Here is a 24,824-nt window from a genome sequence, read left to right as displayed (position 1 = left end):
TGTGCCGGCCGTTGCATTAGCGGGCGGGGTTCATGACGAGCTGGACTCATCATGGGCACTGCGCAACCGCGGCCCATGACGAGTTCAGCTCGTCATGGGCACACAAGGGGTTAATTGCGCCTAAAATCCAAGAACAGAAGTTAAATATTATCATTTTTTTTGTGCCATTTGTAATAAAGCCTAAATATTGAGAGAACATATTAGAGCCAGTTGTTGTTGAATGGTTGTACAGATTGATACTGTGGTGGCGGTGAGTGATGTTGTGGTGGTGTCGAGTGATGCTGTGGCGTTAATTGATGCTGTGGTAGCGCATAGTGATGTAGGGGTGCCCTTGAGTGATGCTGTGGTGGTGCTAAGTGATGCTGTGGTGATGCGATAGATAGAGTGCAATAGTCCGATAGATAGATAGCTAGATAAGATAGATAGATAGATAGATAGATAGATAGATAGATAGATAGATAGATAGATAGATAGATAGATAGATAGATAGATAGATAGATAGATAGATAGATAGATAGATAGATAGATAGATAGAGTGAGGGCGATAGATAGGTAGAGTGTAATTATGTAGAATATAATTATGTGGCACTGAGTGGTTTTGTGTGGAGTGTATGTTGATTTTAGTGGCATGTAATTATGTGGCATTGAGTGTTATTTTGAGTGTATCCTGCATTGTTTGCATTGTAATTAATTGGCACTGAGTGTTATTTGGAGTGCATGTGGCATTGAGTGGAGTGTAATTATGTGGTGTGTAATTATGTGGCGCTGAGTGGTATTTGAAGTGTATGTGGCATTGAGCGCTGTGTAATTATGTGGTGTGTAACTATGTGGCACTGATTGGTTTTTGGAGTGTCTGTTGTATTGAGTGCATTGTAGTTATGTGGCATGTAATTATGTGGCTCTGAGTGGCATTCGGAGTGTATGTTGCCTTGCCTTGTATTTCTAAGGTTCCTTAAACCCTTAGAGGCAATTCTTTTATATTAACTAAAAGGATGGTAGTTAAATGGTGTTTACGGCAGGATGGTCGTTAAATTGTGGCTACGGAGAAGCTGTGTGCTGAAAGGCAAAGAGAACACGGGCATGAAAGTGAAAGCGAGGATGAAAATGGAATGAGTGTGGCAGGATGGTGGTTAAATGGTGGCTACGGAGAAGCTGTGTGCTGAAAGGCAAAGAGAACACGGGCATGAAAGTGAAAGCGAGGATGAAAATGGAATGAGTGTGGCAGGATGTTAGTTAAATGGTGGTTACGGGGAAGCTTGAGTGCTGAAAGGCAAAGAGAACACGGGCCAAATCTGGAAGAAAACACGAGATGCGAGAGGCATGTGTGTGTGGCAAACACTGGTGGGGCTCAGAGCATTCTGTTGCTGCCTTGATGCCTGTGTGTGTGAGCAGTGGGGCTGTGTGTGTGAAGTGCCTAAAGTTGCAAGAAAACATATGGTTATTTAAATCCTTAGACGCAGAATTAATGGAGCTAATGTTATCGACCTTAGAAGGATGAAAAGGGAATGAGCGCTGCATATGTTAACTTTGTAAGCGCAGAAAGCGTGCAGGGCAAACTTATTATTTTGGTTGTTTGAGACTCAGATCTGGGCAAAGCTGCAAGAAAATACGGAGGGGGGAGGGCGGGGGAGAGATAGGCGAGAGGCATGTGTGTGTGGCAAACACTGGTGAGGCTCAGAGCATTCTGTTGCTGCCTTGCCTTGTATTTCTATGGTTCCTTAAACCCTTAGAGGCAATTCTTTTATTTTAACTAAAAGGATGGTAGTTAAATGGTGTTTACGGCAGGATGGTCGTTAAATGGTGGCTACGGAGAAGCTGTGTGCTGAAAGGCAAAGAGAGCACGGGCATGAAAGTGAAAGCGAGGATGAAAATGGAATGCGTGTGGCAGGATGGTCGTTAAATGGTGGCTACAGAGAAGCTGTGTGCTGAAAGGCAAAGAGAACACGGGCATGAAAGTGAAAGCGATTATGAAAATGGAATGAGTGTGGCAGGATGTTAGTTAAATGGTGGTTACGGGGAAGCTGAGTGCTGAAAGGCAAAGAGAACACGGGCCAAAGCTGGAAGAAAACACGAGATGCGAGAGGCATGTGTGTGTGGCAAACACTGGTGGGGCTCAGAGCATTCTGTTGCTGCCTTGATGCCTGTGTGTGTGAGCAGTGGGGCTGTATGTGTGAAGTGCCTAAAGTTGCAAGAAAACATATGGTTATTTAAATACTTAGACGCTGAATTAATGGAGTTAATTTTATCGACCTTAGAAGGATGAAAAGGGAATGAGCGCGGCATATGTTTACTTTGTAAGCGCAGAAAGCGTGCAGGGAAAACTTATTATTTTGGTTGTTTGAGACTCAGATCTGGGCAAAGCTGCAAGAAAACACGGAGGGAGGGCTGTGTGCTGAAAGGCAAAGAGAACACGGGTATGACAGTGAAATCGATGGATGGCAATGCGTCCGTGAGACTAGCCCTGTGGTGGGGGAGGGACAGTTGTGAGAGGTGCCATTAGGAAACAATCTCTCGGCATGCTGTGGCGGGGGCGGGGGAGCGCATTCCAGGCGGGGAAGCGGACCCTTTGAAGTATGATGCCGAGGCTGTGCCTACACGTGCACGCGCCAGTGGGCTGAAGCGCTTCCCCAAACGGATTGCATGGCGGCACGATGCACGTGATTGTGCGCATGCTCGCCATGCAATCCACTTTTGGGAGCACATTGAAATGCCCCTCTTACTAGAGTCTCGCATAGCGATTGCATAAACGCAATAGCTAGGCGAGACCTAAAAAGGGACATGCACCTTTGATAAATGAAAATGTTATCCTTTCTTAAAATTCTAAATTCTGCCAGATTCCCAAGTCAAAATGTCCTTTTGAGTTTTTATTTTATTTTTGTACTCCTTTCTTCTATTTAAAACTTGTCTCTTCTTTTTAACCCTTCAATTATGAAATTGCAACAAAGGCAACAATTGCAATGTATATATTTGTTACAAGAACGTGTATAATACAAATTTGATTTTTTGTGCTACTTTCTGCCCGCTGATACACATATCTAGGGAATGTGTACCCATCAGCTTACATTATTATAGTATCAAGCATTGGATACGAATACTATAGGTCCGACTTCTTCCTGTACTAAACCGGCTAATGGCACTAATAATATAGGTACTAATACTGCTGCAACCAACGCCAGTGCTAGCAAGGCTGGTCCTTGTGTTACTACACCAGCTACTGTTATTTATAACTTTAAGTGCTAATATTACTTGCAATACACCCTAAGTGCTACTAGTACTGGTAGTGTACAGTTACTATTAATAGTTGTACTATTGTTGCTAATGCTATGTCTGCTGCTGTTACTCTCCTGATAATGTATGTATTTTGTAATAATGCTACCATTGCAAATATTGATACTGTTCAGTGGTGCTGAAACAATTTTCAGAGTTGGGGTGAGGCCTTCATTATTTTGTCACTAAAGTCGCAGGGTTTTTGAAAAATGAGAGCAAGTGCTACATATAGTGTAGGAAATGAGCAAAGCCGAATCAGTAGGGGAATGGTGTGGTTGTAGTAAGCGCCCTGTGGTGCATTCTGCAGCACATTGTCAAAAATATAGGAGTAAAAAATGGAGTTAGGGGTTGCTGCCATCAACAAAGAGAACATTTCATATTGAAATAACCATTACATTTTCATTAGGTATGCAGGTGTACTGCTCAACCTATATAATGCATAAACAATACATGGGGATTTGATTTCTGTGTATATTTATCACACAAGTAAAGTGTCTTGGTTTGCTTTGATCTTGTTATCATCTGTGTTTCCTTCACGGTTCTGAGAATACATTTCACTTGAGATAGTATGTTTTTCCAGTATTTGACTTGATGCATGTTCAGTAGACATTTGCTGTTTACTTGCTGCTGATATATTTTGATTGCGATGTTGTATGTTAGAAAATATTTGCCATACTTCAGCCTTCTGCTTTCCCACTCTCGTTACCCAAGGAGGATAGTTGGTTGCAAAATTCACTCACTTCCCACTAGAAAAAGAGAATAGTAAACAACCGCCTCAGTGTAAAAATAAAAATAATAAACAGCAGTTTTGCCCTAAGACACTGTCTGACATTTGACCTCGGTCTTTCAATACACAGCAGATGCTACATGCTACATGCTACAAGATCAAGACAAAATGAAAGATCTCTTTATTGCACATTCTCCTTTTACATTACAACCAGGTCATACTAGGGGTCGTGCAGCACCTTCCGGGTCCCTAGCTCCAGCGCCCTTGATACTATTGTCATTTTTGCTACTATTAGCAGTGTTTTTGCCAGTGTTGCTACTGCTGGTACTCATACTAGTAATTTTACCAGTGCCACTTTTATTATTGAAACGATTTGTAACCCTACCAACATTCCTAATATTTCTATCATTCCTGTATGTATGTGGTATTGTGCACATCTAGCCAAAATGCAGTGCAGTGCTGTAAGAGGTCAAAGGCAAAGACACCGTCAGCTTGTGATTGGAGGTGTAGCTGGGTTCTAAAAGTGAAGGGGAACTCGACTGCATGGTGATGTACTGTTCTTTAAAGAGATGTGTCTTTAGTTCTTTCCTAAACAGAAGGAAGATTGGGGAAGTCCTGGGATTGTACTATGTAAGTGCCCTGGGCCGTGTTGTGGAAGTGCCGTATTATGGAAGTGCCCTGGGTGCTTTGCGCACCCCTGGAGCACTTTGGTATTACAGAAGGGGCCGCAGACGCTTGTGCTACCTCTTCTGTAATACCAATAGTGCTGGCACACATAAAGTGCCAGCTCTGTCTTTAGAGGGCATTCCCTCATTTGCATGGGGACGTGAGTCCATACAAATGAGGGGATCCCTTTGCCTTATAGACGTGGGCGCAGAGGCAAAGAAGCTGTCAGGGGGTTCACTTACAGTTGGCGCTCTGTCAGTGCACCCCCTGATTGCAGCCTCCTGGAGGGGGAAAGAGGTCCCATGGACCCCCAGGCATCCCTTTGCAGGCCGGTGCAGTCACTCACTGCACCCGCCTGCAAGGGGATCTCTAATCCCCTGTAAAAGTGCAGGCGAGTTGCTGCCTGCACAGTGAAACACGTGGTGACTTCAAAGCAGCTGCTGGGTGCAGCGCAAGTTCACTGCTGCCCTGGTGGCAGCACATTCCATGTAATAGGGCACACTTTCCCTGTTTGCACCTGGCGCACCTGTTCTAAGGTGCGCTGGGCACAAACAGGAAAAGAGCACCCTTTACATAATAGGGCCCTTTGTGGATATTGGGCTGTTGTTCCAGTACCTGGGTGGAGATGTGGAGAAGGCATGTTTGTGAGAAAGTGCCATCTTTCTTGCATGATATGCCCCCACTTTTTGCTGAATTGCTGATGTAATTTGACTGAGTGTGCCCTGGGCTCCTGCCAATCAGTTGCCCAGGGCATGTGTTCCTTCCCTAAAACTGCATTGAAGCCTAAACCCAATTGGCATCTCTGGCCACATGTCAGCCCCTGGTAAATGGTACCCTACGTACCCAGGGCCCTGTGACCAGAGAAGGCCCCTAAGGGCTGCAGCGCTTATTGTGCCACCCTTAGAGGCCCTGTACCCTGACACACACACACTGCCTTTGCAGGCTGAGTGTCTTGGTGCAGAACAAAACAGAGAGTCGACATGGCACACATCCCTGTGTGCCATGCCCACAGACACACTGCCCTCTAGCTGGGTGCCCTATGCCAGTGGTGTGGGTACAGGTGCATGAGCCCTGTACCCCTACAGTACCCAGATCCATTCCTGGGCACTGTAAGTGCAGTGCTGCCATTAAGAGTATATGGTGCTGGGATATCGTCATCACGAACTCCACAGCACCATGATGGCTACACTGAAGACTGAGAAGTTTGATATCAAACTTCTCAGCACATTAAACCCACACTGATGCCAGTGTGGGATTTAATGTAAAATGCACAACAGAGGGCATCTTAGAGATTCCCCCTGAAACTAACCAACGACCTGTGTCCTGACTGAGAGGCTGCATAGGCTGCCTCCCAGCAGACATGTTGTTGGACCCCTGGGTAGAGAGCCATCCGCTCTCGTGGGTCTGCAACAATGCACATCCTGGTCGAGGTACTAGGTCTCCTCCCCCAGGATGGGCCGGGAAGCTTCAAAGGCATGCCGCCTTTGTGAGCTTCTCCATGTCACTTGCTGTACTCAGCAACTGGCCCCCACCGGTTCTGACCCCCACTCTGGCGGGAAGATCGGCGGGAAAACTCAAGTGAAGAAAGGGGGTGTGCCAGCCTCTGCTAACCCCACCCCTCAGGTGGGGGAGGCGAGGTGAAGCACAACTCCGGGCTCTCGCCATCTTGAGGATGGGGAGCCCTACCCAATCAGGGCTAGGCTCCTGCCCCCCTCCCACTGGAGAGTGGCAGGATAGGGGGTGTACCAACCCAAGGGAAGGGACCCATTGGTCCCTGACCTTTACCTACCTGTAACGCCCCTAAATTTAGTATTTAGGGGCATCCTGAACCTTCCTTCCTCAGATCCCGAATCTGAAACAAGAACAAGAAGAAAGACCTGCCGTGCAGCTGCTAACAAGAGGACGACACCAACTGACTTGATCCCAGCCCTACAGGCCTGTCGACCCTCGAACCTGCTCCTGCTAAATCCCTGCGTCTCCAGTGGTCAGCAACCTCGAAAACCCCGGAGGACCTGACAGCCTTGCTCATCTAAAAGACTGGGACTCCCACGAGCAGTGGTTCTGTTCAAACCATGCAACAACCCCTGGTACCAGCCAGGAACCGCAAATCCAGCACACTCTGCACCCGCCGAGCCCGGCCTGTGCCTGAGTGAACAAAGACCACAAGGACGTCCCCCTGGCAACTGTGACCAAGAATCCAGCACCCCAGGACCCTCCTCAACGCTCCTGACGACGCCTGCAGCCTCAACACCAGGGACCCCTCCAACCGCGACCAGCAGGTGGTAAGATTTTCTGACGCCAAAAGACACCCCTGCACCCGGTGCCCTGCGTCCCCCTGTGCCCAGCTCCTGGGTGCCTACCTAACCTACAGCTTCCCAACTTACCTCTCGAAGTGGTGGTCGCACCTGAAGAATCTCCGTCCCCAAGCTTGCAGCCTTTATTCATCTTGCAGCTTCTCCATTGAAATACATTGAGCGCCCGACGGCTCAAAAGCACCCTGCACCCAGCCACCTGAGTGCCCCTGGAAGTGCAGCATCTGTCCTATTCTACTTCCCCACTTGCCCTGTGTAAGTGACCAGGAGTCCAGCTCCCACAGCCGCGTGGCCTGCCTGCTAGCAGCCACCAACCAAAGGCCCCCTGCCCACCATAGGCTAACATTGGGCCTAACTCTCTCTGCACCCGGCTGCCCCTGTGCCGCTGAGGGTGTAACAACTGTACCTACCTGACCCTGGGAGACCCCTGAGTCTATGCCCAGAACCTTAACTCTGCCAGTCGAGTACTTACCCAAAAGCCGATAACTCACATTTCTTCCATAGGGTAACATTGACTGGTTTCACTTGGAAATTCTGTGTCGAGTTTTGAAACTTTAAAATATTCACTAAAAATCGCCCCATCAACGAAAACGAAATTACTCACCTGTTACCAGGAGAGATCCCAGTGTTGGATCTTTGTGCCCAGCACTGACCCTACAAAGCAATTACAACTGTGATTTTCCGATAACCAAACTTTCCTCCATAGGATAACATTGCCTGGTTTTGGCCAGAAGTTCTTCTAAGTTTCTTTTTTTGAAACATACAAATATTCTTTAAAAATCGCCTGTATAACAAAAACGATTTCTTTCAACTGTTTACAGGAGATGCACCAGGGCTGAATCCAGGATCCAACCCTGAGTAAGAAAAACCTATGCAAAGTAATTGATATTGCGTTTACTTTAAAATCCCCATTGAGCTCAATGTTATAATTGTGTTTAACTCGTGTTGCCTATTGCAACAACTGTAACTATTGCATTTAAAAGTCTATTGCTTATTGAAAGTATTTAACTAAAGCATCTCATTCTGGGAAAGTATTTTGATACCTACTTGTGGTTCTAAAATAAAACTACTATATATTTTTATATACAAAACAATTGGCCTAGAGTTCAGTTCTTGAGTGTGTGAGACCATTTGCTGACTGAGGGTGTACAACAAATGCTTTACACTGTCCTCTGATACTGCCTTACTGCTCGACCAAGCTACCGCTTGAGAGTAAGGTTATATCTAACTTTAGCCTCTGCCAAAGCTCTGGGGACTGTGGACTCTGTGCACACTGAACCTTACTTTGGTGCAGTATATACAGAGCCACTTTATTACATTGTTTCCTTTTTTTTCCTTTTTTGCACCACTTCTTCTCCAGTCTCTTGGTGCCCTGGCTGCAGGTGTTTCAAGAGCCAAAGGAAATGGTGAGCTGTCAGCCTGAAAAGCAGGGGTGTGAGTTGTAAGGACTTTATAGATAATGCAGCTGGTTTTGAAGATGGTGCAAGCTGGCAAGTGACTGTGAGGAACACACCCACTACCACATCTTCAATTACTACTACTGACACTGCTATATTATCACTGCAAATGACACCAATGCTCATAAAACTACTGAAAATAAAGTTTGTATCCACAGCAGTAACTAGTACTGTTAGTACCAGAACTACTAATTGAGATAATTACAATATGAAGCATTTCCTGTCCTCGTGATATAACCTCCTGTTTTGAGTTATAAATAATATGAGCAGAATGAGTTATTAATTGATGAATATTAATGAATTTACAACATTAATAGTTATTTCAGCATTTCAGATGGGAAGATTAAGCTTTCCATGAAACCTAATTAGCAACCGAAAATCTCCAACCTGCATTAGATAATGAATGTTGTTTTGTCATGCTGTTTTGGTGGGTAGGGTGAAGCAGATATTATGGCTAAGTGTGTAAATAAGTAAGCAGGAAATTACAAAAATATATATAAAATACTAATGCTAATTAACAACACACTATACCCCTCAGTGTTATATGCTGTGGATGAAAAAATCTCCTGTTGGTCTTGTCGGAAGATTTTCAAAATACAGTAGAGAAAATCCCTTTGCCAACATAAAATGTCCGATGGATACAGTTTCATGGTAGGGTGTGAAATGCACACAGCTGCAAGCCAGTGTGAAGTGGCAATTGTACATGCACATAGCAGAGGAGTCAGTTTTGATGCATGTGTGTCATATAGAGCACAATAATTCAGTGATAACAGGGGCCTAGCGTAAGTCCTGTGGGGCGTGTGGGTAGCTAGCAGGGGTGTTCAGCCAGTGCATCTGGAGCTGCCTTGCTGGACACCCTTGTGTCTCTCATTATTCATTGGCAAGTTCAGTCTTTCTTCCTCTCAACTCACCACTGCCCCACAGCACCAGTGAAAAAGCAGAGGACCAGAACTGTGCTGCAGACAAGTGTAGGAAAGTGGGTTTCTGTTGCAGTAACCCCCCCCCCCCCCCCCACTTTTTGCCAGACTACTGATGCACTTTTTCTTGGTGTGCCCTGGGTCCCTGCCAATCAGATTCCCAGGGCCTGTGTTCTTTCCCCAAAACGAACCCAATTGGCATCTCTGGCCACAGGTCAGCCCCTAGTAAATGGTACCATAGGTACCCAGGGCACTGTGACCAGGGAAGCCCTCTAAGGGCTGCAGTACTTATTGTGCCACTCTTAGAGGCCCTGTACCTTTACACACACATACTGCCTTTGCAGGCTGCATGTTTTGGTGCAGAACAAAGTAAAGAGTCGACATGACACACATCCCTGTGTGCCATGCCTACAACCCACTGCCCTGACATAGATCAGTCACCCCTCTAGCTGGGTGCCCTATGCCAGCGGTGAGGGTACATGTGCATGAGCCCTGTACCCCTACAGTGTCTAAGCCAATTTTTATGCATTGTATGTGCAGTGCTGCCATTAAGAGCATATGGTGCTGGGAGCTTGTAATTACGAGCTCCACAGCACCCTAATGGCTACACTGAAAACTGAGAAGTTTGGTATCAAACTTCTCAGCCCATTAAACCCACACTGATGCCAGTGTGGGATGTAATGGAAAATGCACACAGTGGGTATCTCTGAGAGGCCCCCTGAAAAACGAGAAGCCTCTGGTGAGTTCCCTGACTGGTACACACCAGCCTGCCACCACGAGACATGTTTCTGGACCCCTAGGGTGGGAGCCTGCACTCCCTGAGCCCAGAAACAAAGCCTTTCCTGGGCGGAGGTGTTCACACCTCCCCCAGGCCAGTAAGAGCCATCTGTGGCAGGGGAGCTTCAAAGACCTGGCAGCCTTTGTAATGTGACCCCCAGCCTCGCCTGCTAGCAGGAGCAGGCCCCCTTCCTGTCTCCCCTCCCTTTCGACGGGAAGACAGGCGGGAAAAACTAGCCAGCCCAGGAGGTGTGCCCACCTCTGCCAACTCCACCCCTCAGGTGGGGGAGGCGAGGTGAAGCCCACTCTCCAGTGCTCGCCATCTTGCAGATGGCAGGCACTCCCCAATCAGGACTAGGGATTGTGCTCACTCCCCCACGTGGGGTGAGCACACCAAGGGTGTAGTCACCCTAAGGTCAGTAGCCCATTGGCTTCTGACCTCAAGACCCCTAAAACGCCCCCTAAATTCAGTATTTAGGGGGCAGCCCTGAACCAAGAAGGAGATTCTGGCAACCTAAGAAGAAAAAGATCGAAAGAAGACGCCCAGCAGAGGAGACTGCAGAGAACAACTGACTTGGCCACAGCCCGTCTGCAGTTTCCAGAGATCCTGCGCCAAAAATCGTCTTGTCCTGCAGCTAGCGACCTCCAGAACCCCTGGGAGGACTGACTGCCTTCAACAAAGACCGGATCTCCTGTGAATAGCAGCCCTGTTCAAAAGAAACTCCGAAAACAGACTCTGAGCCTGCTGAGGACAAAGAAACCCGACGCCTGGAACTACCACTGCACCCGTCGCCTATGGCTCGAGTTCGAGTGGCCCACCGCTCCCAGCGAGGTCCAACAGCGCTCCATAGTCCAAATCCACCGTGGATTGACCCCTCCAGGACTCCCCGGCTTCGCCTGCAGCCTCTGCACAGAGACGCCCCCAACCGGGAGTGGCCCAGTAAGGTGAAATCTGACCTCAAAAGATACCCCTGCATCCAGCCGCCCTGCGCCCTGGAGAAAAGAACCCGAGGTGCATCTATGTCCCTGAGCCCTCCAACTTACCTGCCCAGCTGTTGGTTCCTCCCTGAAGTCTTCCTGGACCGAACCTGCAGCTGAAAATCAAAACCGAAAATCCCCATTGAAAACAACAGGGCACCCTTCGCCAAAACAGCACTCTGAGCCCGGCCGCCACAGTGCTGCTGAGGGTGCACTTTTTGTGCCTACTTGGTTCCCCATTTGTCCTGTCCTAAACCCTAGGAGCTTGGCTCCCTCAACCCCGTGGCCTGCTTGCCAGCAGCCACCAACCGGAGTCCCCCTATCCTCCATAGGATAACATTGGGCCTCAACACTCTGCACCCGGCCGCCCTAGTGCGACTGGGGGTGCAACAACAGTGCCTCACTGACCCTAGGAGACCCCTGAGCCTTGCCCAAGAACCCTAACTTCAAAGACCGAATACTTACCTCGAAACCGATTACCTGTTTTTCCTCATAGGATAACATTGACACTTTTTTCTCCCAAAACGTTTGTGTCGACTTTTGAAGACTAAGAATATTCCTTAAAAATCGCACAAATAACCTAACCGAATTTTCTCAACTGTTTGCAGGAAAGGTCCCAGTGCTGACCCAGGTGTCTAGCACTGAGTAAGAAAAGTAACTAAAAAGTAACTTACCTGTGAATTGAATTTCCTTCCATAGGATAACATTGGGGGTTCTTTGTGAAAAAGTTTCTAAGTGTCAACTTTTGAAATACAAGAATATTCTTTAAAAATCGTACAAACTACAAAAACGTAATTACTTACCTGTTTTAAGTAGATGTCCCAGTGCTAAATCTAGGAGTCCAGCACTGGATTACAAAAGTAACGCAAAAGTAACTTACCTGCTAAGTGTCAACTTTTGAAATACAATAATATTCTTTAAAAATCGTACCTCTAACTAAAACGAATTTACTCAATTGTTTACAGGAAATGTCCCAGCGCTGAATCTAGGATCCAGCCCTGTGTTAGCAAAAGTAATCTGAAAAGTAATTAATTGCATTTTTCTTAAAAAGCCTATTCATTTGAATGTACTATACCTGCTAATTGTTGCAAACTGCTTACTAAAACTGTAACCAAAATCAGAACAAGTTATACTGCAATTTTGACCTGTGTTCATACAAGTAATTTACTACTGTAAAGTATTTATATGCTTACCTGTACCAGGCTTGCTTGGTTCTAGAAATAAAACAACAGTATATTTTTTATACAAAAACAATTGGCCTAGAGTTCAGTTCTTGAGAGTGTGAATTCATTTGCTGACTGTGTGTGTACATCAAATGCTTAACACTGTCCTCTGATACTGCCTTACTGCTCGACCAAGCTACCACTTTGGAGAGTAAGGTTCTATCTAACTTTAACCTCTGCCTACCTCTGGAGACCCTTGGAATCTATACACACTGAACCTCACTTTGGTGCAGTATATATAGAGCCAGTTTCTTAGAACAAGCAGCAGAGGATTCTGCTACTAGGCTAGGTTACAAAGTGTCATGAAGAGCAAGAGGACACAGGTTTGGAGGTTGCCTGGCTCGGAGATGGCAGCCTATTAGGCAAGCTACTTTGGTTATGTGAATTATCCTTCATAATCATTTGTTAGCGTGTACAATAGAGCCCCACCACTCTGTGTGCCTGGTAAGCTAGTCCCGGGACTGAGCTACGGACTGCTTGAGCCTGCCTTGCGGCCGGATTGCGGTGCTGATTATGGGGGCAGCTTCAGCCGTGTACCTGTTGTGAAACTGCCTACCTGCACAATACAGAGGCCCCGGAGCCTGGAGGGGGGCTCTGTGACGAATGACTGGGGGCACGGCCCATTGTGGGGTGCGCTTCACTCTCCTGCCAGGCCATGTGCCAGAGCCCACATGGCTGCTGACTATAACTATCACTGCGCAGTGGTGAGAACTGTGCCTGCACCGCGTGAGGGACTTTTATCACCCAAGCCAGGCCTTTCGGAGGTGGCAACCCTGCTCTTGAGCGATAATTGAACCCCACCGCAGGGGTCTACTGCCCCGGGGCTCTCACTGATCCCCCATTTAAGCCTCTAGTGCCTGATCTGCAGCCCTGATGCAGGCGATTAAGTAGCGCTGAAGAGCTGCTGGCGTGTTCACGACCAAGGCCCTTTCGCCCACCATAGAGCACCATGGCCCTATGGACTGGGGCGGGCCCAGCGGCGTAGTCTACACAACCAGCTGCGGTAAAGAGGTGGGGGAGTGCATGCGAGTCCTGAGTGACATTATACATAGTTGTTGGGCTAGCATGCGGTGAGGGGCCTACTGTAGGCTAGAAGAGAGGGTATACCCTGCATGGGGAATGGAAGATTGGAGCAACTACCTTGATTGGGATGCATTGCTTTTTCGCTCCAGGGAGCTGCGAACACTTCGATATGAGGGCACGTAATGCTCCAATTTTCCAGACTTCACGCCACATGTCCAGGAAGCAAGGAGGCAGTTTCTTCCAGTCAAACGGAAATTGCAAGAGTTAAAACTTGACTAGGCTATGCTATACCTGGCCAGATTATGATTAACTGTGGTTGGCAAGCCTCAGATCTTCAGAGACCCTAAATCCTTACAGCAATTTCTTAAGCATCAAGAAGCGGCTGATAGACTACATCGCTCACCTCGAGCGGAGGATGGTGACTCAAGGGCCTTGCAGGACATGGAGAGGCCTGAATGAGACCAACTGCTAAGTAGTCTAAGTGTTCAATTGCTATGGTTACATTTCTTGCACTGTCTCCCCTGGCACCGCAGGGTCTACCTTTCCTGTAATATGTATTGTCGACTTGATGTTGTAATACTTTGCTGGTGATTGCGGTGCTGGCATGGGTCTGTGGAACTACTGGTCTTGGTAAGTTCTGAAACATCATTAACCTTCTTATGCAAGTACCTGTGCGGGAGACCTGTGGAGATGGGTGGGGCAGCACCGGTGCTAGGCACTCATTCAAAATCCGTAACTTGGATATGAGTTTAAGTTTACATGTTACTCGTGTAACAAGGTATACAATTTGGATGCGGCCCTCCAGCGACTTGCTGTTGCGGAGGTGCTTGGCTGGCACTCTTTGTTCCCTTGTGTGTACCACAGTATTCCTTTGGGGTTTGTTGTTGTGGATGATGGTAGGGATGAGGTTGTGTTTTATGCTGCTGTGCCAACTGTTGGGAAGCATAGCGCAGGTGGGGGTGGGTATTAGACATATTTAGCTGCTTACATGCCACAGGTGATGACAACAATGAATGCATGACTTACTGTATAGACATTATTTGGAAAATGTAAAGCATGGATGTACCTGACAGTATGGAGGGCGCAGCCACAGATGTGAGGCCTTGGCCCTGTCTGGATTTTCTTACATGGAATGTACGGGGTTTGACTGATAGCCGTAAGATCCATAAGGTGGTATTGTACTTGCAGCATCACAAGATAGATGTTGCTAGACTGCAGGAGACACATTTGGCCCCTAGTTTTGGATTACTAACGCAGAGGCGCATGCTCATGGGGAAACGGGAGAACAGCAGCTGTTAAACGATATACGAAACTAATTAGAGGAATATAACGAACTGGCGCAGACTGAGGTTCACACTTGGGTAAATATGCCACAGCATGCATTTACTGCGAGGGCGAATGGCCAAGTGCAACACTGGCAGACTTTATTGAACCTAGCTGTGGGGACAGCGAGGAGCTTGCTGTCCCGGATGAACAGGGGACACCTGTCCATTGTTGAGACCAGATGGTGGACCATTTCCACCATTACTGTGCTGACCATTACTCTTCCTGCATTACATATGACTTGCAGGCCACGACGGGCTATTTATCCCATAAAACTGTGAAGGGGTGGACCGTGGAGGATAGGGAGCAGCTCATGGTGCCTCTCTGCCCCACTGACGTTGCTGCTGCATTAAAAGATATCCCGGGAGAGAAGGCACCTGACACCCTAGCATACTGGTGCCTGAGCAATCGGGCTTTGTGCCCTGATAGTTTCTCATATCTACGCACCCACTGCAGGGTGAAGTCCCACAGTTATCTTAATGTTTGCGCCACAGCGATCTTTTTAGAGGCAGAGAAGGCATTTGACTCTAAGCGGGGGTTCATGCATTGGGTTCTGCGCACTTTAGGTGTAGGAGATGTCTATTTGAAGCTTGTCAAGGTTCTTCACACAGAGGCGACAGCGAGGATCCGAATTAATGGTCAAGTATCTGTCCCAATCTCCATCATGAGGAGCACGCATCAGGGGTGTTCCCTGTCCCCATTGTTATTTAAAGTAGTCACAGAGCCACTGGCCTGTGTGCTCCGGTAGTAGCACACGCATTGTAGCATTCGTTTCTCCAATTATACGTTTATAGTGTCCACTTTTGCTGGAGACCCGATTTTATATGTGAGAAATCTTAAACAAAACTTGTTGCCGGTTTTTCGTGAGGTCGTCCTTTTGGGAGGACATTCCAGGTTGCGTATTAACTGGGATAAAACCCTCATATTCCCTCTTACTGCTCTCACAACACAGATGCCTCTTGAATACCCACTGACATGGACGACAGAGCCTGTGCGCTATCTGGGCATCCAAGTGCATATGGACCCCGAGGTAGTGATGCGCAAAAACTACGGTAGAGCAATCCACCGCCTGACGGAAGTGGTTGACCGTTGGATTCGCTTTCCCCTCTCCATGAGTGGCTGCATAGCTCTTATGAATATGGTGATAATCTCTCGTTTTTTTTTTCTTTTTTGCAAACATCCCACTACCCCTGCCAGGTGCAGTCTTCAAGTCACTGTGTGCAATAATGATAACCCTGGCTTGTGCTGGTAAGCAGCTGCATGAGCGTTGGGATACCCTCACTCTCCCATATGCGATGGGGGGATTAAATTAACCAAATCTTGAAACCTATTAAATTGCTGCTCATTGTCTGTTTGTGCTCTTCTGGATTCATGGTTCAGGGTACTTAGTGCATCTCTTGTTGGAGCAAGACACCTCGCTGCCCTTAACACTCCCCCAGTGCCTATTCAATCCACATTGGTGTTGCGTATGCACTATAGACCGCATAAGCACCACACACAGACTCTGGAAGAAGCAGGCGATTGCAGAGCTTGGGTCCATGCTCTTATTTCCCGCATCTCCCACTGACATGGCGTACGTGGTGTCATCTGGGGCAGGACAAGGCAGCAGCGACAGCGCTTAGGGGGCTAGGTATCCAACTTATGGGTGACTTTGAAGACAGGGAGCTCCACACTTGGGAGCAGGTTTGCTCACAATACGCTGAATCGTCTATATTTAATCAGTTTCATTTCTACCTGGTGAATCATATGATGCGGGCCTTACTGAACGATTCCCTAGCGGAGCCCATAGAGATACTGACAGTACATATTTGTTGCATACATCATCACCACGGCGAGCGATCACTGCGCTTTATGCACTTCAGCAAGAGGCTCGGTGACCTGGTGTCACCAAAGCTCGCAGTGACTGGCAGGAGGATTTACGTTTAGTTATTAGTGACAAACAATGGACGTACTGCGAGCATTCGCCATTGAAGGAAGCGGAGTGACAGGACAAAGTACTACTGTGCTACCGGCCGGCCTCATGACGTATGTTGGGTTGCGCGGCTCTGACGGGAATAGAGTGGGACTCTGAAAGCCTGTAGTGTGTCTGAGAGGCCAGGGAAGGGGCACCGTGCAAGACCGAGGCCGGCGGCCAGTACCGGTGGGGAGGAAGAGAGTTCAGCTCAACTTCTGAGTGGCGTATGGATGTAGCACGCCAGGAGGCGTGGTATGGCTGTGAGGAAGGAGGAAGAAGGGGAAGCGAAGGTCCCCGTCGCTCGCCATCTACTGTTTACTGCTGCCTGTACTGCGGTCCCCTGACGGCGGTCTTGACGGTCCTGACGGCCTGTTGACACAGGGGGGTTCCTCCACCGCTGGTACTTCGCCTCTGGTCGGCCTTGCAGCCCCGCGTCTGAGCCCGCAACGGCTGTTGTGCTGCCCCAAAAATTCCAGCTGAGGCCAGGAAACCGAACCGAACCAGTGCGCTACTGCGGTAAGGGGCTTGGGGAATGCTGGGGGAGGGTTCAACTTAGACAGCCCAGTGGAAAAAGGGTGGCAGGCAATAGAAGAACAATCAATAATAGAAATATCAAGTTCGCTAGAATGGTCAAAAACCAATGCCACTACAAATAAGAATCCACTTACGGCATCACTCAATACTCAACGGTCACTCAATTCGGAAGCTCAACATCAATTAATAGCAGAACAATGCTCAAAAACAGAAATACCAAAATCACTTGGTCAGTCAAAAGGTGAAATTACTAGTCGAACATATAAAAATACAATTAAAACACATAATGATCAGCGGACCTCATCTGAGGACAAATGTGATAAAGACAGCTTGTCCATGGCTGTCAGGCCTATAAAGGAACAAAACGAGTCAAGCCATTTGAACATTAGTCGACTACCAATGGAAAGGAATAACAAACCCGATGTAAAAATGGAAGAGCTTTCAAACCTGCACATCTCCTTAATCAAAACTCTGCCCACCTCAATTAACATCCTCAATATGCAGTCAGACAAACTTGATATTCAAATCAACTTGATAAATATTATTGCTGAACACATTTCAGGTATAAATTCCAAACTGGATTTTCCGAAGGGTCCAATACCTGCAAAAAATAATTCAGCTATCCCGCTCCGTCAAATAATTGTGCATGTGGACCAATAGTCGATCAACTAAGTGAATTACCAATAATCCTAAAGAACATCTTGAAGGAGTGTAAACAGCCCGTCCAGCCCCGAAGCTCGATCGATCGGCCATCAAATCCTATGAATGATCACATAAAAACACCACCTCTCCTCCTAACGAAAAGACAAAAGAAGCCTGCAAGGAAGGCTAGAAAGCACCCCCAGAATAATAAGAAGATAGACCAACAGGTGCACAGAATGTATCCAATCTTTAACATTAAAGAGGAAACAAATCAGAGCTCAACACTCTCCGTAAGAAATGGAGATCATAAGAAAGAAGGGGAGGAACATCGCAACCATCAATCAGCTCTACTGGAGACTTCAACCTCATTATCTGGCGATCCGAAGGGCCCACTTGATCCAAACAAAACAAATAAGAAGAACTTGAGCAGAGGGCCCTGGCCAAATACAACTCAAGCTGTAATAATGACCTGCCCAGACAGTTTAAAACTGCCCACAATGAGCAATGCACACTGACCGGAGGATATAATGAATACAAAAATCAGAGTATCGACAAACCTCCAACAACAAATCATAAAACATACAAATGAGGCGCAATCAATATATAAAATCCCAGGGGATTACCTACTTTCTCCTAGTGAAAACAGTAACCCTGGTCGAGATGATCAAGGATCACATTACAGAGATGCAACCACCCCAGTAGAGAACAACTTCAGATAAAAGTAAATCTGCATCACAACAAGTGGAGAGAGCAAGATCCAAATCGACAGTCCGAAAATAAACCCTTACCCAAGCTTCGGCATCACAGTTACGAACTGTTGAGCCAACAAAAACCTTTAAACAACCAGATTTGACTTAATCCACATTACATATCACAAGGACCACAAGATTACTTAAATAGAGGAAATGTCCTAAGTGTAATGGTTAGCCATTCCAACATTGAAACACCTCTCTTCATCAGACCTACTAGCAATCAAGTTCATTGAACAGGTGAATAGTAACGACTTGGAAAAAACTCTCTCAACGTGGAAGAACGAAGAAATGGCTCTAGCAATAATAAAAGCTGCAGCCCAGTTTGAGGCCTGGGGTATATCCCTGTCTAAGCCTACAAAGCAATGTTACCCCACTCCTCTGCCATCCTCACACAATACTAAGCTTAATCATCCCAGTATTAAGCCTGGTTATTCAGTACTTCATAATGCGAGAGGCAAAGAGGTTGACAAGGCATCAACATTGAACACACAAGATACAATTCACAGAGAACAGGCAGATAAAGACCCGACAAACAAAGAGAATGACCCTTAATAACACCTACTATATCCGAGCTCCCACCAATTAACATCTTGTCATGGAACATAGCAGGTGCAAAGCATGACAACGTACCACCTGAGAACTGGAAAAACTTCGAAATCGTTGCCCTTCAAGAAACATGGTTAATAGCCCCTGTACACATCCCAGGGTGCATTGTCCTCCGCTTAGAAGCAGTAAGAACCGAGCGGCACGGCAGACCAAAGGGCGGCCTCGCCGTATATATCTCCACAACGCTAAACATTACATCAGCCCAACTGCTCACTACAACAACTGATATGCAACTAATAAAAATGGATTTAGGTCCTAACACAGTGGCAAGTACTATCATTCCTATTAAATTATATGGACATCCGAAACATGAGACTAAAAAAGGGCTATTTAAATTACTGATTGCAACTATAGCAGTACTTTGGTTCGAACATCCTATGTGGGAAACAATACTAACGGGTGATTTTAACTCAGATTTGATATTCGCCCGGAGGCAGACAATAACATAACTGCAGCAAATGCAGTCTGGTCAGTGCAATCTTAATCTCACCCAACGTTTGAACAATCGAACCTAGGGGGGCGGAAGCTAGTGACAGATCTTGGAAACCTAGGGATGAGAGTACTAAACGGCAGAGCTGCACACGATAGACCTCCGGCTTGTACGTATCATGGTCTCAACACACGTTCGACTATAAATTATACAATTTTCTCCCTACTACTGCTCACCCAAACAAAATCATTTTCGATCATATATACTACCGATAGTGACCACTCGTGCCAATGTCTTGAATTGATAACTTCTTTCCAAGGCACATAGCACCAACAGAGATAGTGTCAATAACATCGATAAATCTTAAACGCTTAAGATGGACTTGTAGTACACTTCCCCAAATCACATCAAGGGCAAAGGAACTTATAATAATATATGAATTTCAGAAAGGTTTGGTGGTAGAATCTTGGGTCACCTTCTTAACAAACTTATTACAGGAGGCCCCATTAACAAACTCGTGCCAAAAGTACAGAGGGTGACCAAAGCAGTGTGCTGAGCAGAACAGGCAGAAATTTAAGGAAAAAATGAAGAAGAGCGATCCAAACCACAAGAGGCCCAAATCCACTCAAAATGACCTGGGCACAAATACAATTACTCAAAAAGCAGTCCAAAAACAAATTTGGGAGGGCAGTAGATTGCTGCTGGATACATTTTGGGCCAAACTCCTACATAACGCTAAACGATCAAATGCAAGGGCCTTTTGGGAACAAGTCAATTCGCTTGTAAGATCTTCAAAAGTCATAAACACAACCTACGTCACAGAGTCTGCATGGATACACTATATAACCACCACCTTCTCAATAACAGCTGTGGAAAAAACTGTGATGCAGAAAATATCAAACTATTCCTAGATCAAGGGCCAAACCGCAATAATGCAATCAACACTAGAAACTTCAGCAGAGTTTATAGCACTAGCAGAATTACAGGGATTAACTAAGCTCACCAAGTGCATAAAACTTATGATCTTCAATGAGTCAGGAAGCATCACGAAGAGCACCATGACAAGATGTCAACCATTTACACAATATTCTGAAGAACAAATATCCAAGGCCATAGTTAAGGGCAGGCTAGATGGGGCGCCAGGCCCAAATGGCATATCGCAATCAATTTACAAGCAAGATCCAGACTTTTGTGTCGCCAAGTTCTGCCTATTTCACAAGGTAAATATTACAGACAATCTTCCAGAGACCTTGAGAGGCTCTATAATCAATCCGGTTTATAAGGGTAGGGACTGAACCGACCCAGCTGATTACTGTCTGATTGCCTTATTAGATGCAGAAGCAAAATATTATGCCTCATTGATTTAGGTGGATATAATAGATTGGTCAGAGAGTAAAAACAAAATCCCCGTCAATCAGTCTGGCTTTCGAAGGGGCACTGGTACTACCACAAACATTCTCGCCCTAGGTCTAATGGCAGACAAAAGCTTATGACAACGACAAAATCTGTTTCTATGTTCCGTAGACTTTAAAGCTGCATTTGATCGGGTTAATAGCGGCATTTTATGGCATAAGTTGAAGCAGTGGGGCCTTCTCTAAACAATATTGCGACCTTTAATGCAATTGTATACCCAGATATGGATGCAAGTAAAAATTGCCGATGGAAAGCGGTTAACCAGGAAAATCTACACGAGTGAGTGCCTTAAACAAGGCTGTGTTTTCGCACCCAACTAGTTTCATCTTTTCCTGGCCGACTTATCACCAAGGCTAGATGGAACCAACTCACACCCTCCACATTTGGGCACGCTGCCTTTTACACACCTCTCTTATGCAGGTGATATCGTGCTCTTAGGCCACACAAGAATTGGCCTGCAAAGAGCAATTAACGAATTGTGGAACTTTGCAGAGGCAAATCTGCTAGAAATAAACGTCACAAAAACAAAAGCCATGATAATAAGCTGCAGCCTTCATAAACAATCACCATTCAAAATTAGTAATACAAAACTGGAAGTGATCAGTAGTTATAAATTCTTAGGGGTTCAGATGCACAGTCGATTATCTATTCAAAAGCAGAATGAAGCCTTGCTGAAAAAGGGGAATGGTCTCATATTTGCGTTTTGTTTGATGCCAAAGAGGTTAAAAGGTCCATCATTCACTCCACTTTCAATGGTAATGAAAGCAAACCTTTTGCCAACAGTAGCCTACGGAAGTGAAGTTCAGCATGGTAAAGATGCGGCATTCGTGGACTCCCGTCAATCACGAGTATACAAAAAGGTGTTCTCTCTGCCGTGTAACTCCTCACCGGCACAAATCCAGTTAGAATTCGGGTTGCACCATCAGCAACTGCACAGAAGATATGTAACGATAAAAACTTGGTATAAAGTTTGGTGCAACCGTGAAAATCAACCCAATAATGCGCTTTGGAATGCAATACAAGGTGATTCCCATTCTGCTTATACCAAGTATCTACATACATCAATAAAGCTTAGAAATATGGTTGATCTGTGGCAGTGGAACCTACCATTTTATGCCTTTCAGCAACTACTAAAGAAGGCATTAAAGCAGCATTCACTAACAGAGGACAAAGCCAGGCTAAGTAAACGAGCACATGCATGAATGGTTTTGCAATCAGATACAAAACTGCAACCAGCAACATACTTGGGTCTGTCATTTTCTCCCCATTTAAAGACCAAGTTGCTGGCAATATGATATTGAATGCTACCGTCTAATGCAGACCTGCCAGGCTGGATGTATCAGGGTCCAAAGTCATGCAGCCTTTGTGGATCTCCAACCCAGGACTTTATTTACTTAGTATGCATCTGCCCAGCTCTAAGTCTATACCGTCGACAACTACCGAAGAACCTGTTTAATGCAAGAGGCATTCGTACCTGTTGAACAGCTATATTAAGATGTCTCGATCCGAATGACCCACAGCTTTATTGTCATTTAGTAAAATTTGTAAGAAATTATGAGAAAGTTTTAAAAACATAGTTTGAGGTGAAATACAAATGCACTTTAGAGACTACGCCTGATATGCACAATATATGGGTAAAGCGCAATAGCACTTTAGGGACTAGTTCTCAAGACTCTCTTTGTTACCTAATGTATCGAATACTCTTTAGTCCTCAAACTTCAATTCCATGCTTCAGATCCTGCTGCAATTCGTAATTTGTATTAGACACATTTCCTCTTATGCACATTTTAATTGTGTTTTTTATTTAATCTTGATGGTATATTGTAATGATTTTAGAGACTATGTCTGATGTATCGCATAATGTTGTTAGTCCTGATTTGCGAATTATGTGCTCAGGTCCTGCGGTATCTCGTAATTTTGATAGGCATATTTTTTTTTATTTTATGTATATTTTAATAGTGTTTTATATTTAAATTTGTTGGTACATTGTTATGGTTTTAATTAATTAACCAATAAAATATATTTGTATTCTGATTCTGCTGCTCTGCTGTACGCACTGTATCCCTGAATGGCCGCCACTGGCTTTTACATTTTAACTATATTATTCAGGTCTACGGCACCCTGGCGCAACTACCACTACGAGCAGCGTGCTGATTCCCGATCCCCACGATGTTTGCTTTGCCAATGTGGTGTGGCATTGCCCTGGTGTGAAGTGCTTCTGGTTTGCAGTATTCCAAGAGCTGCGTACAATCACTAGGGAAGTTCTGACCTGCTCTCCCTTACTCTTCCTTTTGGGTTAAGATATGGATGTCCCGAAGACTAGTCCGCGACTTGTGGAACTGGGCCTTCTGCTTGCGTGGCGGAGGATAGCGATTCATTGGCTCAGGGCCCCCCTCCCCACTTTACAGGAGTGGCATGCAGACGTGACGTTCTGTAATACGCAATCTGATGCTTATCACGATCTTATGCCACCACGTAATAGCCCGAAAGACATATGGTGCCCATATCAAGCATACTTAACGCAGATGGAGAGCGCTGGAGATGAGGATGAGGAGTTGGACGGCGACTTGTGATTGATGGGATGTCTGCCCTGTTTACTGATTTACTAGACAAGAGTGGTTGTTCCTGAGCTACTCTAGATGAGGTGTAATGTAGGAGAACGGTTGGTAGCCAACACCTCGTCGATCTGGGGTGTTTATGGAAGGTGCGGGCCCTTCAAAGGGACATTAGCCATGACAATTCATGTACCTATATTGGAATAACCTGCCACTGCACTTATGTATATTACAATGTACAATGTACTCCGCCATCTCTACTGTCATGCTTATCGAATACCTGTCAAGATTATATGTTTGTTCAGTGCAACTGGCCTGTGCTGACTATGTTGCTCTATATTTTTTGGGTATGTAATATAATGAAAATAAAGGTTGCAACAAAAAAAAGAGCTAGAGGACGCTGATGTATTGTACATTCCATATTCAGATACAAAGACATAGGCCACGACTGGTATACAACTGGATTTGTTGAAAGTCGCTAGGCTGAACCAGTGCTTAATTTAAGCCTGTGTTTCCGGTGCTCAGCACCAGCACTTGATCATCAACACGGCGCTTTTCATGAGCACCAGTTAAGGGCGCATTCATTTACGGGGAGATGAAGTGATTTGCCCAGCATCACAGGAAGTTGAGCAAAACGCGGAGACTCGAAACTGGTTCCCCATCTCCAAAGTCGGCAGCGCCAGCCATTACGCCACATTCTCTCCCCACTTTAACGGTTAGTAGTTGGTTCTGTTTTAGGCAGCGCTAACAGGAGAAATGGGCTGGTGCAAGCTGCCTCCTGACTAGAGCCCCAGCACTTTTTTTTTTTTTTTTACAAATCAACCACTGAGCTGAACCCCCTTATGAGATATTCGTAGAGCAAATCCTCAACTTGAACATAACAGGCAACTGGAACCAGACAAAGAATGAATTATAAAATGCACATTCTTATGAATATACGGTAAAAGGGAGCAATGAAGCAGTTAAAACAGCATATACTGCTCTCTCCGTTCTACACTACCATTATGAGACAAACGGTAAGAACACACTGACACGGCTGGTGGCAGAAGGATGTAATACCCACAGGAATGCCCTCCATTTGTGTAAACCATCACCAGGCATGGAGAGTGGCCTTCATTAAAATAAAACATATTTACCAACACATCTTATGTGGCTTAGAATGCTGTAAGTGCACCGTTTAGGATGTACAGCATTTGTGACCAGCTTAGTGTACTTCATAGATTCCACTTGACCTACCCTACTCTGCCAGGTGCAACAGCTGCACCGTT

At 45.9% G+C, this 24,824-nt stretch overlaps 1 protein-coding gene across 1 annotated transcript in view; it reads left to right on the top strand.

Moving 5' to 3' along the window:
- MPDZ (multiple PDZ domain crumbs cell polarity complex component) overlaps positions 1-24,824 on the top strand; it is a 798,673-nt gene that overhangs the window by 215,310 nt on the left and 558,539 nt on the right. The window lies entirely within an intron of this gene.

This window comes from Triturus cristatus, chromosome 2_1, assembly GCF_964204655.1.
Source record: "Triturus cristatus chromosome 2_1, aTriCri1.1, whole genome shotgun sequence".
Classification (NCBI taxonomy): domain Eukaryota; kingdom Metazoa; phylum Chordata; class Amphibia; order Caudata; family Salamandridae; genus Triturus; species Triturus cristatus.
The sequence above is the reverse complement of the archived record's forward strand: the minus strand, read 5'-3'. Positions and strand labels throughout refer to the sequence as shown.